At 35.0% G+C, this 18,738-nt stretch overlaps 1 protein-coding gene across 2 annotated transcripts in view; it reads right to left on the reverse strand.

Moving 5' to 3' along the window:
• Nucleotides 1-18,738, reverse strand: part of LOC145293031 (uncharacterized) — a 176,396-nt gene that overhangs the window by 15,316 nt on the left and 142,342 nt on the right. The gene's annotated exons all lie outside the window — the stretch shown is intronic.

Genomic DNA, 18,738 nt, shown 5'->3' on the forward strand with positions numbered 1-18,738 from the left:
CCCATCCTAATATATGCATAGATCGATCGATCGATCGATAGATAGATAGATAGACAGACAGACAGATTATCATTGCTTTTGTATTCTTTTCTTTAAACAAACAAAAAATGAAGTGAATGATACTAAAGAAAGAGAAAGAAAATATCTTGTTTTCTTTATGAATTAAACGAGAAGGAACACTCGGCGTTGTCCGGTAATGAATGGGAACTCCAGTGTGCTCCTGCTTACAACCGTTGAATCCTATATTACCATTTAAAGATATTCTCTTGTTTTCAAGCTTTTTTTTCTTTTTAATTTATGTCATTTATTCATGCCATCCTCTCACTACTACTACTACTACTACTACTACTACTACTACTACTCTATTCTTTCTACCACTTTTAGACGCATTTGCCATATCTCCCACCTTTATAATATTAAATGTTCAAGTAGCAACCAAGCAAACAAATCAGATCATCAGGGTTTTAGTCTCATACAGATGAATTAATAAATGAGATAAAACAAAATTGAAGACAACCAGTTAAAAAAAAATCAATGAAAACGGCTAAAATTAGAGAAATAAGGAAGAAACAAAAACAAAAAAAACATCTTTTTAAAAAGACAGTGTCAGTTGCAATATATTCATGCCGAGGGGTCAGTCATTCATTCAATTTGGAATCAAATTAAATACTTCTTTAGCACCAGATGTGATGTAAAAAAAAAAAAAAAAATTCCGAACGCTTAATCAAACTTTAAACGTACTCACGTTGTATATAAATACTGCGATCAACCAAAGAAAGAAAGAAAGAAAGAAAAAAAAACAGATGAAGAGACATGAAATGGCGAAGAGTAGAAATAATACAATGATCTCTTCTCAGATAAATAACTTAACCACTTGGCGATGCCATGGGTGGGATCAATTTATATTTATTTGCAGGTTAATTACGAGATTCTAAAGAACTAGGCATTTTTAATCTTGTATACATCGTCATTCGAATTTTTGTTAATTACAAAAGTTCAACCATTTAAAATTTCTTCCTACATGCGCACATACACATATACATGTATTTATATTGAAATAAAAATATTTAAAATAAATTTTTATGTCACAAAGTTTTATAATAGTTCTGTAGTATAGGACGAGATATGTAATAAAAAGATGTTAATGTTATTAAAAACCCTGAAAGGTGGGGAACAAATAGTCACAAATTTGAAAAAAAACCCAAACAACAAACAAATAAAAAAAAATCTCAGTTTATTCCTTAAATAGGCCGAAACAATTGTATGTGAATAAAAACTCTTTTTATGAAATTGTGAGAATTTGTTCATTATATTTGGTATGGTTTCAATAATATATATATATATATATATATATATATATATATATATTATACTTATGTCAAGTGAGCTATACAGAATGGGCCATTGAGGAAATGTATCAGGCAGACTGTTAAATGTTTACTTCTACCATCTCTTTCGTGATAAAATATTATTTTATATTTGATTTCTATGGACTGAATTTATTAATAACTATTGTCAATTTAAAGGAATCGATCTAACAGGCGTGGAACACGATCCACATCGATAACAGCTGCACGACTTTCGCCACAAGAAAGAAAACTATATGAAGAAATGGCTAACTAAAAAATGGTGACAATCTTAGTTTTACACGAAGGTCATTCGATATTTTAGCCCAAGGTCTAACGGAAAAATACATTTAGAGACCTGCTACTTGACAATTTATAACCAGTTGGGAACTGAAATCGGGAGGTGGAGGTTGGAGGTTGGGTGCAAGTGTTGCTAGTAATTAAGGCCGATGTCCACTTCCAAGCAATAAATACAAGTAAATATCCTTATTTGGCTACGTTTTACGTCTCGTTTTAAACGGCTAAAAATTAGTAGCCATTTTGTGTCCTTCACGACAATCTGATTCTTAATTCATTTAGAAACTGATTCCGTCGACAAATCTCGAACCCCCCCCCCCACAAAAAACTTGGCAACCAATGGTTTAAATTTGATTAATCAACAGCATTTCGATAGGCCGTGGAACGTCAACATGGTTGCCACATAAAATACAATCCGGAGTTGTCGGACTTTTTTTTTGGTTATATACTGTAGATTTTAAATTACGACGTAACAATGTTTATCTGCACGTGTATATAATTACGTGTCGATAAAAACTTCTATATAATGCAACTAAACGTGATAGATAAGGCATCTTTCTGTTTTTATAACTTCCACTTAATGTACTAATTAATATACATCTAATATATAAAAAGTTATGTCTGTCTCCACATTTTCAAACTCTATCACTACCGAAACTAAAGCGGCACTAGAGGACTCATATAATTGGATTTTTATGGGCCGTTCTTTTTTGGGGCCTTTAGTCGGTTAAAATATTTTTAAAGGGGTCAAAAATGGGTCAAAATTAAAAAAAAACGTTACGCATTCTTGTACATTCACCTTAGTTTACGTCACGTTGGTACAGTGGTGACGTTACCAGCTTTAAATGCTATTGTTTTCCTTTCGGTTTCGATTCTAACTGATGTCACCCATTTTTTTTTTTTTACTTTTGAAATCACGACTCTATAATAATATATACGACATCTGGACAAATTAAATATCATATTTAAGTGTATTTTATGGTTGGACAAAGCCCCCCCCGCCCCCGCTAGTATATATATATATATATATATATATATATATATATATATATATATATATATATATATATATTATATATATATATATATTACTAGCAAAAGTACCCGTCGTTGACTGGGTTCAAAAACAGCCCACAGAAATGGACTAAAAATAAAAATATGATTTACATATGCATACGGTGTATACATATATTAAATTAATTTTTTGCAATACGTATGACACACACACACACACACACACACACACACACACACACACACACATATATATATATATATATATATATATATATATATAGTCTGTTTATTATACAAACATTAGTAGGTGCATATGTGCATACATATGTCAGTGGAATCTCAATTTCGAGAAATCCTCCTCATCATTCCTCTTCCGGTCCGATGAGGTGGGTCTCTCGAAATTGAGATTTAACTGAAACATGTACGCACGTATGTCAATTAAGCTTAAATTTGCTATTTTTGAAAAAAAAAATGACGTGCGGATTTTATTTTTGGCGCGACTGTATATAAGGCACTTTCTATGAAAGGAGATATTGTTATAAGAATATTTTGTTGAATCTGAACAAAGAACGGTTTTATGAGCTCTTTCGTCCTTTACCTATCTATCATAACATACCTGAGATAAAATAATATTAAAACATCTGCAGGTGTCGGCAAACTTTTATGGAGATCAAAGGCTTTATCAAGAATATAAGTCGAAATATGTTGACAGCGACGACACAGATCTTTTCGTGTTTTATCAAATTTTTTTAGACTAGTTACTCTTGATAAAGCCATCGTAAACGTTGTTTGAAACGTTGAGATGCATTCTTTCGTTTTAGATCTCCCCTTTCAGTTATATCTCGTACTGTCTGTTTTATTTTACCCTTTAGATTTCTCTCTCTCTCTCTCACACACACACGCACGCACACATATATAGGCATATATATTATTTATACTAATCCGAATTTTATTACGTTCATATAATTGAGAATTCGATAACTGTCCATATACAAATAAATTTTAAGTAAGTATAAGTTGACTTAATTTGTAAGCTTAAAAATTACTAGTTTTTATAATCGAGCATTCATATATTGTTTTATAAAATACAAAAAAAAGATCGGATTGATAGCAACAAGTTGTGTATTTCATTGTACGTTACAATTGTTTCGTGACCGTTCGGACAATTTCAAACCTTATATCTTGTGAAAATATTCACAAGAACGGCCTGTAGGTAAATTGTTATTACATGGTTTTCCTTTAAAGGAAAATGTATTCCATATTGTTCATTAAATAGTGTTTTCTCAACGTCTGAAGAGGGGCCGTTCTTGTGAATATTTTCAAACAATATAAGGCTTGAAATTGCCCGAACGGTCACGAAACGATTGTAACGTACAATGAAAATACACAACTTGTTGCTATCTATCCAATCTTTGTTGTCTTAATTTTGTGAAAATTATATATATATATATATATATATATATATATATATATATATATATATATATATACACACACTCACACACACGCATACACACACATACATATATATATATATGTATATATATAAGAGAGAGAGAGAGAGAGAGAGAGAGAGAGAGAGAGAGAGAGAGAGAGAGAGAGAGAGATATGGTAATTGCGAAGTGTGATGACGATTGAATCAGGTGAAATAAAAGGTCAATAAAAGAGGACCTTCAGAATATATGAGAAATTGTGCAGTTTATACAGAGAAACAGACGTAAAAAGAGGAACAATGTGATAACGAGAGATGGAGACAGACAGACTGACAGAGAAGAGAGTAAAAAGGACAACGAAAAACATAAAGATATTTGTATATATATATATATATATACAGAGAGAGAGAGAGAGAGAGAGAGAGAGAGAGAGAGAGAGAGAGAGAGAGAGAGCGAGAACGAGAGTGAGAGAGAGAGGGAGAGAGAGAATACGTTCCTGAATTTTTGAGATGAGGATTGGTTTTTCGTATTATTTTGATTCATCGGACTATTGTTCTCATCTTGAGTGTCATTTTCACAACGTTTTCATCGATGTAACCTCCGACCTTCTTTAGGTGAGTCTTGTTGAACTCGGGAATTTGGACAGAATTTCGAACGGAACCATTTATTTACTTCATGGGGGGAACATGCTCTCGCTTCGTCAACCATGACTGGATAGAGGCCCTAAGTAATTCACGAGTGTATTTTTCGGTCGCCCACACTGAGAATTGAACCTTCAACCTTCTGGATAATATCACTTTAACAATTGATTTTCCAAGTATTTTAACCAGTGCCCCGCGGGCCTATGCGAACATCCAAATCCCGGAGTTCGACAGAAATATTACCAAGTTCGACAAGATACACCTGAAGAAGGTCGGAGGTTACATCGACTGAAACGTTGTGAAAAATGACACTCAAAAGTGTAGTTCGATGAAACCAAATAATACGAGAAATGAAATAGTTGTGAAAGAAATTAAGTAGAAATGTATGTAATATATTTTCTTTTATTTATTAATTCAATTCAATTTATATTGTTTTTTTTACTAAGTGGATAAAATTTAAATCTATTTTTAATAAACCATGGAATTTCCGCAGGTCGTATCAGTTAAATGAATCACGAATTGAATTGTCCAATTTATTTGGACTTTTAATCTTATTCAGTTGTAGCATTTATCAAGACGACAGCAGCATCGTCCATTATGCCCGACCCGTGCAGAATGACCGTTCATGCCGAGGCGAACAAGGCGAGCCAGCAAGGTCCTGTCGATGTCTGACATGTAACATGTTGTCCAGTTTAGGCCAATTGAGTTCCACCTAAAATGGCCGCCTTTCTCGGCTGCAACGAACGATAAATCAAATTGTGCAATTTTGGCCATTTGATTATGCAAAGTTCGCCGGACGAATATGCAGCAGGCAAGGCCCGGACAATCACACACACACACACACACACACACACACAATTACAAGGATATACATACGCGTACACGCATGCACACTTCCTGCGGAGGCCCAAATTCTGCCGAGGTATCATGCAGGGCATTTAGAAGGTTATTTAATCTTTGCCCACTTCATCTCATCAGATGTAGGGCGTCGGCCAAAAGAAGTCGTCGAGGCATTCAAATTGCAGGATAAAAGCGACTCCTCCTCCTCCTCCTCATCATCATCATCATCATATTAAGCAGTAGCATCAATCGCGTTGCACGTAAAAAAAGATTAACTAATAAAAATATGCGGCCATCCACACACACACACACATATTTATAAATGTATATATGTTTGTGTTTGTGTGTGTGTCTGTCTGTCTGTCTATCTTTATGTATGTATGCATGTATGTATGTGTGTGTGTGTGTGTGTGTGTGTGTGTGTGTGTGTGTGTGAGAGGTCATGTCATATGCTACTGGTACCATGTAACCCAGTACTATCTGCCTCATGGTCGGGTCACCGGCGACTAAACTGGTTCCCCCACCAGACTTGTTTGGTGAGGAGGGCGGCTAGTCTCCCTGAAGGATTAAAAACAAGACCTTCCAAAGGAGTCAACGGCCAACTAGCACCGTATATACTTGTATGTATGTATATATGTGTTGGGGTAGAAAGGGCTCCCGTAAGCCGTGGTGAAGGCAACCTTTCTAGGAGAAGCAACTCTCTGATTTAAAAAACCATAAAGCGGGAGATCAGTACCCGCATTAAGCTGGTCTGCACTTTAACTTGTTACTAGCTATCTTGCTCTTGCTTGTGACTGGATCTCAACATTTTGAACCGAGAGAGAGACTTAGCTGTCGTACAAAGCTAAAACTCTGTAACATCATCTTTGTATAGATACTCCCTCAGGCATTTGGACTCATGGGTTTTAAGTGTCTGAGGGAGTGACACTCGCATGAAAAGACGCTGCAATCATCGCCATGTGTGTGTGTGTGTGTGTGTGTGTGTGTGTGTGTGTGTGTTTGTGTTTGTGTTTGATTATCAGCTCGATGGTCGAGTTTCGATCCCGGCTTGAGATACTTGCTTGTCTCGTCGGACTGAAGAACTGATCGTCAACTAGAAATAGCAATTAAGGCATTTAAATGCATTGCTCATTGGGTAAAAACAATTCAGGTTCTCCGGCCATTAATAATGTTTACTTTGAGTTTGCATTGATATTTAGCTCTCAGGTGCCAGATGATATAGTTGGAGTTTAAAGCGCTGACAGCTTTACAGTCGAGTTTCAATATATGCATATATATTGAACGATATATTGTTTGGCTGTATCACAGCTTTTCAACGCGGCTATAAAAGTAGATGCTTCAAGCCGGGATTATATATATATATAAAACTGTACAGAAGTTACGAAAAACGTTGGTACCGTCGGTTTCAAGCCTAACATAAGGGGGCCAGTTAATGGTAAATAATGTGAGGCCCTCGTCAGACATATTGTTTTCTGTTTATCTTTCTCTAAAACAGAAAAAAAATATGGCTAACGAGAGCCTAACATTATTTACCATTAACTGATCCACTTTATGTTAGGTTTGAAACCGACGGTACCAATGTTTTTCTGGCCTTCTGTACATTTAAATAAATAAATATTAATCTCTTATATTTAAAGCTTTTCTTTGTAATCGAGCACTTTAATGGAATTCTTTCCCCAAAACAGTAAACATATATATATATATATATATATATATATATATATATATATATATATATATATATATATATATATATATATATATATATATATATATAATGTGTGTGTGTGTGTGTATATGCGTCATAAGAAAGGTTTAAAAAATACTTTGAGTGCCTAATTTTGACTCAATTCGCTACATTTCGTGCCCAAATAATATCAAAATAATACAGAAATATAAAAAACAATTACATCGTTTTTATTCTTTGTATCTTTCTCATAACAGAAATACTTTTCTAGAAGCATACGTGGAATAACACACACACACACACACACACACGAATGCACACACACACATACACACACACACATACACACACACACACACATATATATATGTATATGTGTGTGTATATATATATATATATATATATATATATATATATATATATATATATGGTTTCCCTCACTATTCACATTTTTATTTTGTATAGTTTTATCTTTTTTTCCAATTATATATTACTACCAATGTTAGCAATTTGCTTTATCGCAACGCATGTTTACCATCATTCTTTGATGCTGCAATAAGAGAAGTTTTGATAAAAGAAGTACAACTCTAAACCATCATCTATCACTTTCCTTTCATTCTCTATATTACAATCTAAATTACTCTACTCTCCTCTAATTGGTGCTACCAGATGAGGATGTCTAAAAAATATCTGGTTGCTGGCCTAAAATTCACCAAACGTTTATGATTTATGATTTTTTTTTGCTTTCTCTTAATTTTCCAAAACGTAATCATGGTCATCAAAACAATAAAACAAAAATAACAATTGTCCTCTACAAAACAACCAAACCAAACACTATGAATAAACATTTGGAGATAGAAATAATATGAAACGTAAAAACGTTTTCAAAAATTATTGGGTTCGATCTTAACCGGAAAAGGGTTAATATGCCGTAAAATAAACAGCAAAACTAAACTATATATATATATATATATATATATATATATATATATATATATATATATATATATATATATATATAATATCTGTCTATCTATCTATATGTGTATGCATGTATATATATACATACATACATACACATATAGATAGATAGACAGATATATATATATCTGTCTATCTATCTATATGTGTATGTATATATATATATATATATATATATATATATACACTCGTGCGCAAAAAAAAGAAAAATATGTCAAACAAATTTTATTGCACTAAAAGCTATATTGAACAAAGAACAATTGAACAAGGAAACTTAAACGAGACTAATAACACAGAACAAGCAATTTACTTTCATAAATGATTAGGGTGGAATCGCATTCCCTTTTGACTTCTTTAAAAGATCAATCCTTTTAGACATGCTCTCAACCAAAGTGGAACAATGTGAAGAGGAGCTGCTATTCCCTTCGCTTGTGACAGTTCCCACAGTTTGTCATTGTTCACAACATTCTTCCATCCAATGCCCAAAATATTATGGACCAAATATTCTCAATTGGGTTTAAATCGGAGCTTTGACCTGACCAACATATCACATCAATTGAATTATCAGAAAACCATTTTTGCGACTTTAGCAGTGTGTGCAGGGGCATTATCGTGTTGAAAAATAATGTTCTGAGATATTCACAGCTTCTGGATACTTGGTACCAGTCCTGTTTCTAATGTTCGAATGTGTTCCTTTGCATTAATTGACTTCTCACATTTAATAAGTTGCCCAAATCCTGCTGCAGTAAAAGTTCCCCATACCATTATCCTCCATTCCCCTGTTTAATTATCGTTTTTATGTTGCTTGGCGAAAATCTTTCTCCAGTTCTTCGATGGAACCATTCGGGAGCATCAGGAGCATCACTAACAAGATAAAATCTTGATTCATCTGACCAGAAAACATTCCTGAACCAGTCTGTATCTTTCTTGCCATAACACGAGAAAAATCTCTTTCTATCATTGATGTTCTTAAATAAAATGGCTTCTTTGTACACCTTTTAGAAGAAAATCCCATTTCTTTCATTCGTCTAGATATTGTATATCTAGAAAGAGAATTTCTAGTCCATGTTTTGAATTCTTCGCTATGGTCAATATAAGTTTTCTTTTAATCCTCCAAAACATTTTATTTAATCCTGTGGTCGTCCTTCAAAGTGGATGCTCTAGGGCGACCAGATCCAGATTTCTCTCTTACCAACCGTTCGAATTTGCACCTTTGACCAATTTGATTCACTGCAGAAAAAGATGTTTTCACATTTTCTTTCCTTAAAATATCAAAAATCTGGACTGCCTTAATCCTGCAATTCGGTTTATTTATATCCTCCCCAAGATGCGGTCCTACCATATTTAGGTTTAATTTTTCCAATTATTATATGATATAATAATAATTATCTGTGAAATAGAAATTTTCAGTTAAAATTAACAAAAATTCATGGAAAAATATTAAAAAATCGATTTCTTCCTTCTTTCACTATAAGCACGAAAACTTTTCCCAAAATTATCGCATTCTGCATTAAATAATCAAAAAGGGATCGTTATACCGTAAAACACAACAACTAAACCAAACACCATAAATAAATATTTGGAAATATAAATTATATAAAGAACTTGAAAGAGAAAACCTTTTTTTTTACGAAAATTACTAGATTTAACATTAAATAAGCCGGAAAGGGTTGATATGCCGTAAAACCAAACAAAATCTCCCTCTAATTATCTCGATTCTTTCCCTCCTCATTTGTGTGAGTATATATACGGGCGCACTGTTCGGTAAGTAACAGAACATTGCGTAATATGCATATCATTACCGTCAAACACCCAAACACACGCACCCTGACTTGTGTGAGCCTATATCAACCTCTGTGTAATATATTAAGTGGCAAGTTAATCCTATTTAAGAAGAAAGCGACTACAAAATTACCAATTTAAAAGATTAGTTGAGATACTTGTCATTACGGCTTTGCGCCAAATCGTAGACTTGGAGTAGTTCTGGCGCCGAAACGTCACTATCTCTCTCTTTCTCCCCGCACGCACACATATACGAAAAAATGCGGCGGCCGCTTCACTACATTCGATTATTGCACACCTGGACGCTTTGCTTTTGCATATTCGTTTTATTTATCCTCCCTACTTATTCTCCCCTCCCAATGCAACACAAGCACACGCATGCGCACTTTCATGCGCATACAGTGACATACATGCACACATAACATAGGAATAATAAAGGAGATGGCTTTGACAGTAACACTGAAAATAACACTGAAAATAACACTGAAAATAACCATGAAAATGACACTGATAATTACAAATATATAAGCATTTAAGATTTGCTTTACACATACCGGTCAAATAGCCCAGTAATAACAGTTCTTAATTGCTGACAATACAATCAGGTTTGAAATCGTTAATTCAGTATCCTCCGCTTCTAGCCACACTGACGAGCTATAGATATTTTCATTCAATGTTGAGAGAGAGAGAGAGAGAGAGAGAGAGAGAGAGAGAGAGAGAGAGAGAGAGAGAGAGAGTATCAACAATTGTTTTCCATCTGTTTTACTTCGTGTGATTTTCAATACGGAACCCGCATTTTCTTCTTTTAAAAAGGACAGTTTGCCTCGCAAAAAACTTATCAATATTATAAATAAATTCCAATATCAGTGTGATGCTGTCTACGTGGGACGAACCAGCGTTTACTTTGAAACAAGAATCAGGCAACATGTACCTTCAGATTTTCATAATAAAAATAAAAATTAAACTCTCCTCAACCCTACCCACAGGAATTTAGATTCATCGATTGATCAACATTTATTGGATAATCCAGAATGTGGTTTGGCATATATGGACGACCTTTTTTCCATTTCTATTTCGATGCCGATCGAGTAATCATTTGAAAACTCTTGAATCTGTCTCCATTGCACGGCTCAGACCCTCTCTCTGCTGACAAAAGAGGTTCATTAATACATTGTGTATATTTTCTATGTGAGATATACAATACTTCCCTCTTTTTTATTTTCTCTGTCTCTCTTTTCTGTATTTTTATATGCGGGATATATCGTCACTCGTACTATTTTACGATTTTTTAAAAATAACAATATCCATTATATATATATATATATATATATATATATATATATATATATATATATATATATATATATATATATATATAGTCTTGGAAGTTTTTTAACCATTAAAACTATACAAAAAAACATTTAATTTTTATATTTTTTATCATTCGTTAGAAAACTAAGTCCTGGAGTCTGGGTGACAACAAGTCTCAACAGATATCTAGTACTCATCACCTCTTTCGACAACCTTTGCAAATGAATTGGCATTATCACAACAACTGTTTAATATTCATTTATCTCTGACAACGACTATTCGCCTTCATTAGAATTAGGGTGGCAATAAACCTCCCCAATGTCACAGTGCTCTTCACATTTATGTAGTGGAGATCTCTCATTGCTTTTTCTCCTTAGTCTTTCCACCCCCCTTGACGCTTCATTATTATTTCGTGTGGTGCCAGTTCATGTTGACACCATAGTTTTATTATTACTATTATTGTTATTATTATTATTATTATTATTATTATTATTATTAGTAGTAGTAGTAGTAGTAGTAGTAGTATTTGCTGACTATAAGTTTTCACACAGGTGATCATCAGATATTACTCACTGATAATAATCGGTGGTATTCCCTGGAGTCTGAGTGACAATAAGTCTCCCCAGATTTCTAATCATTTCCAACTCTTTCGATAACTATTGCAGATGATTTTGCGATATGGCAACAGCCGCATCCCTGATATCTCTTGCTAGCAACAACCATTGCTCGTCTCTGGAATCTAAGTGCCAACACATCTCACATTTCTAGTTCTCTTCGCTTCTTGCAAGTCATTCTGCGTTCACGCAACAGCCGGTTATCATTGAATTCTCGTTGATAAGGCAACTAGTACTAGAGAAGTAAATACCTGAAACAACTGCAGTCCTTCTCCACTCAGCCCCAAATCCTATTAGCTTTCATCTTACCCCTGGTCTTAACTATTTTGGCCCAGGTGAGTCATTGCGCAATCGTTGCTTCACTATAATCGCGCGCAAATCCATTCAGAGAATATCCATTGTCTCTCTTGAGAGACAAAAAGAAGTAAATCCTTAACCACCCCTTTTCCTACCATTTCCTCCCTTGCCTTATAGGTCCCCTTAAATCCTTCACGCAGCCAATTATCCCCTTCATCATCTGCCGTAATCGCATCAGGCGTCACCTGTACAAGCAACAATTGGCGGTACTTTGTTTTGCTCGAGTTCTTCATGACCTTCTTCGACACCGACTCCGGCCAACGGTCGCACGTGTACACGACTCCATTGGGCCTGGCTGTGTTTGGTGGGGTTCGGGGAGTGCGGAGTGGTTTGCCAACTGGATCATTAGTCTGAACGTTATCAAACGTTTAGGCGAGTTGATAAAAATAAAACGGACTGATCAATAGGGAGGCCATAAACTTATGCTTTTCGTGTTGTCAAAAGATAGTTCGCAAATTACGTTTCCCCTTCGCTTCAATATATGCCATAGGTGTGTTGTCATATCCGCTATATCTACAACATTACAAGCTATGGATGTTCTACGTTCGAATCCAGTTCGTTCTAGATAAGAAGTCCGTTCATCTTACTCACAGATGGCGAGGAAGTAAATTCCTACAAAATTGTGAATTAGTTTAGAAGTGAATCTTGTACGTAGAAATATATAAATACTAGCATGCCGCCCGGCGTTGCCCAGTCGTAAGATACGCTTAAATATGATATTTTAATTCATGCAGATTACGTATTTATTATTATAGAGACATTTTTTTTAAAAACGATTATTGTTTTAAATATAGTATATAGTAATGAAATCCAAACTAAAAAATATGACTTGGGTGCCATCAGCTAAAATCGAAACCAAAACATACAACTCTCCACCTTCATTCTTTAGCCTCTGAGCCACGCCCATACATATAAATATATATATGTATATATAAATATATATATATATATATATATAAAGTTCATTTATCATTGCTTTTTAAAAGATAGAATCACACGATCGTTGAATACAAGCTTCAATTAATCATTCAAGCACACACACACACACACACACACACACACACACACATATATATATATATATATATATATATTAGCTGTGATTCCTTTTTTAAAAGATGGAATCGCTCGATCGTTGTAGACAAGATTCAAGTAAGAAGGTCTACAGAGTTTTATAATTATATAGATGTACGCATATTTAACTTTATATAAATCGAGAAATATTCGTTTAATGTTTGTGCTACACGATTAAAATTATATTTCAATTTTAAGTCAACAGACAGACGAAGCCTTTCATCGAGATGAGGGGTCGCATCTTATCTAAGCGAGGCGGGCAACATAACGAACGATCGGTAACGAACAAAGGAAAATTAAGCAAAAAAAAAAAAGCAAAAAAATAACTAACAAAATCAACCAATTGCTTTTCAAGTATCCATCATGGCGACCGGATCGTCGGTTGTCGGAAGGAATAATTGCTTGATCTGTGTCTGGGCTAAAGGAGAGCCCCTGCCTCAGCATATGTAAACGCATTTGTGAGTGAGTGGTTGAGTGGTTGCACACGGCCATGTCTCTCCATTAAGGCCTCTTTCCTTTCTTTCTTCTCCCGCTTTAACCTTAATGGCGCCTGTCAGCCGAGTGCTGGCACGTTGAGCGTCCCCTAAACGGTCGATAACGCCGGTCGGATACCGTGAGATAGACAAAGAACAACAACAACAACAACAACAACACGTGGAATGGGTGATCGTGCAGATGCTCACCTATCGGCGGATGCTACCACTACGATTATATCACTGCCACCGGAAGTGATGTCACACCAAGCAGATGACCTGCAATTGGTCAGAGATGTTCTTGTCTAACTACCTATCCCTGTACTAAGATGAATTTAAAACCTATTGAGAGTGGTGGATGAGTGAAAGGTAGGATTTTATAAACGCTCTGGAGGCCTCCTTAGTTTTACTTTTTTGTTTTTTTATTTAATAGAGGTGAGGTGTATTTGCGTAACCGGAATTTTATCACATTTAACAAAGAACTTACATGATATTCTCAAAGATTACGTTTCTGATTTTTTTTAGATGAGCATTAAATATTTTTGTTCCCCCCCCCCAACAAAAGGAGAATGGACCTGTTAATTCACCCTTGTCTGTTCGTCCGTTCGTCTGTCCGCGCTTTTCTCAATAACTACGCTTTGGAATTTTTCGAAATTTTGCACATTAAACATGATATCAGTAAAAACGTAACAGAACGGATTTTCCGGGAAAGCCCCGGTTGCCCTCCCCCCTAAGAGTGCCATTCAGGTTAAAATTGTTAAAATTGACACTTTTATGCTTATTAAAAAAATGATGCCTTGGATTTTTATAAAACTTTCTGAAAAGTTGTAACTAACTGATTTCTATATCATTTTCTTGGTCTATATTTTACGATAACTCTTGGGTGTGGACCTGGTGCTCTTTTAGAGCTAAATAAAACACTCCATTTCTGGGGCTATTTTACCATATTTGTCCAAAATTTTCTGTGCATGTCTATTTAACAGTTTTGTAATGAGCTGAACTAAAATTTAAATATGTTCAGGACTTGGCGACTTTTGGAGTTAAATAGGGGGTTGATGATGGACTTAGTTATTTCTTTTTGCATGGTGCAGAACTCAAATTTACATATGTTATGGTCTAAAACTGCACCGTTTGTTCATTTTCCCCAGCATTTGACGTCCCCTGGGGACTTTTGGGGTTACGTGGGGGAGGGACAAATGCTGAACTTAGTCATTTTTTATGTCTCGTTCACTGTGCACTCAAGGGGGGCATGCATGCTTCACTTGTTATTATTTAAATTCTTTGGTCTACTTCTCTCAAGGATACGTGGTTTAGCGAACAGAGTGCTTAATAAAATTCAGTTGTAAAGTTACACTTCAACTTCCAGAACTAAAGTTCTGGAAGTTGAAGGTTTAATCTTCGGTGCGGGCGACACTTAAAATACAATTGCCAATTACTTAAGACGTCTACTCAGTCATGGCTGACAGAACAAGAGCATGTTACTTCTGTGGATTAAATAAAGGGCTCTGTTCGAAATTCTGTGCAGATTTCCTAAATCGACAGAAATATTCCATTTTTCGATAGATCCCCGAGTTCGACAAAATGCACCTAGAGAAGATCGGAGGTCGGAGGTTACAGTGAGCGAAACATTGTGAAAAATAATACTCCAGTTGAGAACAATTGTCGGAAGCATCTAAACAATACTGATTCTAAATAATATTGATTCTCAAAGACATATTTTATCTGGAATTAGAATTGCTGTTTTGTTTTATTATGGTAACATTGCCGCCATATTTAAATGCAATAGATTGAATGTCACGTATGCAAACTAATTATAATACAAATAGAAATGATATGCCAACGTAATGCTTGATACAACTTATCCTCTTTCAATCGGTAAACTCATACTGACAGAACAAATTTGAATTTAAATATAGGTTAACTGTTTTACACTACATCAGAAGCTGGTCTCTGCACATAATATCAACAACAACATTAAGAAGAAAAAGAAATAATAATAATAATAATAATAATAATAATAATAATAATAATAATAATAATAATAATAATAATAATAATAAAGGCCAAGCACCACATCAAATGATGAGGTTTAAGGAGGATGGAAAAACCGAGGAGCGAAAGCAGTAGCCAGACCTCGGCTGGATGAATGCAAAAAGGACTATATCTTGAGGAGGCTTATTCCCACCAAAATTCCGGTGAAGATCAATGGTTGCCTCCAACGAGAAATCAATGGTAAGCGACTGTTGCAATAGTGCAAATTCTTTTGGAAAGGTCATCGAAAGGGGTGGAGAGTACTGGAAATCTGGGGAGACTTGTTGTCAGTCAGATTCAAGGGAACACCACAAGTTGTTCTTAAAGAGCAATCTTTGTTGATGGCTTCTGTGACTACTCCTAGTGAGTAAATAATGATGTAAATTATAAAAAGACTTAGCGGTCTTAATCACGTGACATTTTAATTTCGATGTCGGGTGAAAAGATATAAAAACACACTACACATGACACACATTCATTTCTAAGGGCCATGTTTGATTAGAATCCGCGAATACTGGATTGAGATAAAACTCGAATGTCGATAGAAGTATCACCAAAGTTCTACCCTAAAGCTAATCTAATATCATCTAACCAAACTTAATACTCATGAATAAATCTCACTAAACTCTTTTATATTACTTTGAAAATTAGTCTTTTTAAATGCACACCACCCTGTTTGGTATTTTGCCAAGAGCATGTTTTCTAACTAACTTACCTAACTAACTAGATTTTCTTAATTTTTTTTATTTTGGGACTTATCTATCAACGGATGTATATTGGGTCCTGGATATGACCTTAAACTATATCCAGTGGTGAGGCCCCAGTTTGCGAGCGTTGGGGAGTGTGGAGCCACCCTTTAATTACTATTGCTCCCAGGTCCACTCTGACCCGGAGTGGTAGTACCTGTTAGGGTCCCAACTATGGGTTAAATAGAAACTGATTTGAAAACAACAAATATATTCTATTAAAATATTTTTCAAACTCTTTGAATTCGGCATTAAATAACCCGAAAAGGGTTGATATGCCGTAAAACAAAAACAACCAACCAAGCAATCAACGGATGTATGTTTTTATAAAGCTGTATTAAATGTCTTCTGATTCATCAACAACCGACTACGTAACATACATAGCATATACATTTTGCAGTATCACAACGTAACGTTGTGGGCACGTGAGGGAACCTAAAAATCGTTTTTGCAACCATTTTGTTAAGCTGAGTTAAGTTTGAACAATAATAAGACAATTTCATTTCCATTCCTGGTGAATCCGTTGTGAATCCAATACATAATTTGATTTCTATTAATGATCAAAGTCTCTTGTCGTCCATTTCACTGAGGCCGATTTCATTGTTTTGCAATCTACAACCAGTGTTAATGGTTTATCTAGAAATCTATGTCGGAAATGAATTCGCTAAATGTTTATCAACAGAAGGAAATAATCACTTTCGTGGATCCTAATTTAGAATTAGTAGAAATCAAAAGAAGAAGAAAAAAACTAACAAATAGAAATATAAGAGTAGAGTTAGCGTTATTTTCAATTCTGTTTAAAATATCTAACTGAAATATATTTGTTTTAATTAAGTTATATAAAAGTGCAAGTCGTATCAAAGTACGTTTTTTTTTTTAGAAATGTACATTATTCTTTATTTAAAGCAAGAACATTATTGTTTCAAACAACAGACGTTTATTAAAAGTAAAAGTCCCTTTTTACTTTTCTCCACCTAAGTACATTTGTTTTTGTATTCTTCTTCATCAACACGCAGATACTGCAGAACTATGCCATAACAGACAGGACGTTATTGGCGAATAATAGTACTTACGCCTGAAAGTACCCTGTACCAATGTCACCATTCGCCCATGTATGGAGTATTGGTGTCACATTTAGGCTGGTGCATCTGCTAGTCTCTCGCTCCTAGACAAGGTTCAAAAGAAAGTCGCCAACCTGATAGGTCTCCAACTGTCATCCAAGCTTCAACCTCTGTCACATCGATGAAATGTTGCATCCCTCTGCCTATTCTACAAGTATTTTAATGGTGGATGCTCTGACGAACTACAAGCCCTTGTACTCCCTCGACGTAAACACCCTCGAGAAACCCGACAATCAGAAAAATCCCACCCCTACACAGTAGAGATCCCTAGATGTAAGAAAGCCTTCTACTCTAATCGTTTCTTCCCCAGAACTGCTAGACTCTGGAACTCCCTTCCGGATTCCTACTTTTCCAACTGTACTGACATGCAGAAGTTCAAGTGTAATGTGAACAGACATCTTGCTGCTCAACTCCCTACATAATATCCCTGCAACATGTCCCCGATAGTAGCCCCCTATATCAAAGTGGCACTGTGTGTTGTTTGGGATGAAAATGGAATAAATAATAATAGTTAAAATGACATACTTGAACATCTAAACGGTCTCCCGTTTTTATTCCCCTACAAGTTGCTATTATTTACCGAATGTTTCGCATTACTTGTGAAATATTAGCACCGAACATCTCTTACTTTTCGACTACAAAACAAACGCGACCAATCAGTGGTTTGTATTTGTCGTTTATTCTGTTTTCTATCAAACTAAGCTGCGGTGCCGGGATCGAGAGTAGGTATCGCAATTGTTGACGATGTGAAAGGTTTCTAAAAGAAACAGCATCACGCTGTAGGAGCAGTGACCATCACCTCTCTCTAGGCTGAGTAGCCCGAGACTCGATGCGAAGGTCACGTTAAATTAACGGGGCTATAAAACTACTAAATATGCGTCCAGTGAGAAAGTGTAAAACAAAAAACCCATCTGATTGAAGGTATATAATGGATATGTTAAATTAAGTTCGATATTAAAAAATAAAATAAAACAGATCTGATTGGAG

This window comes from Euprymna scolopes, chromosome 14, assembly GCF_053919585.1.
Source record: "Euprymna scolopes isolate OS-2025 chromosome 14, ASM5391958v1, whole genome shotgun sequence".
In the NCBI taxonomy this organism is placed as follows: domain Eukaryota; kingdom Metazoa; phylum Mollusca; class Cephalopoda; order Sepiida; family Sepiolidae; genus Euprymna; species Euprymna scolopes.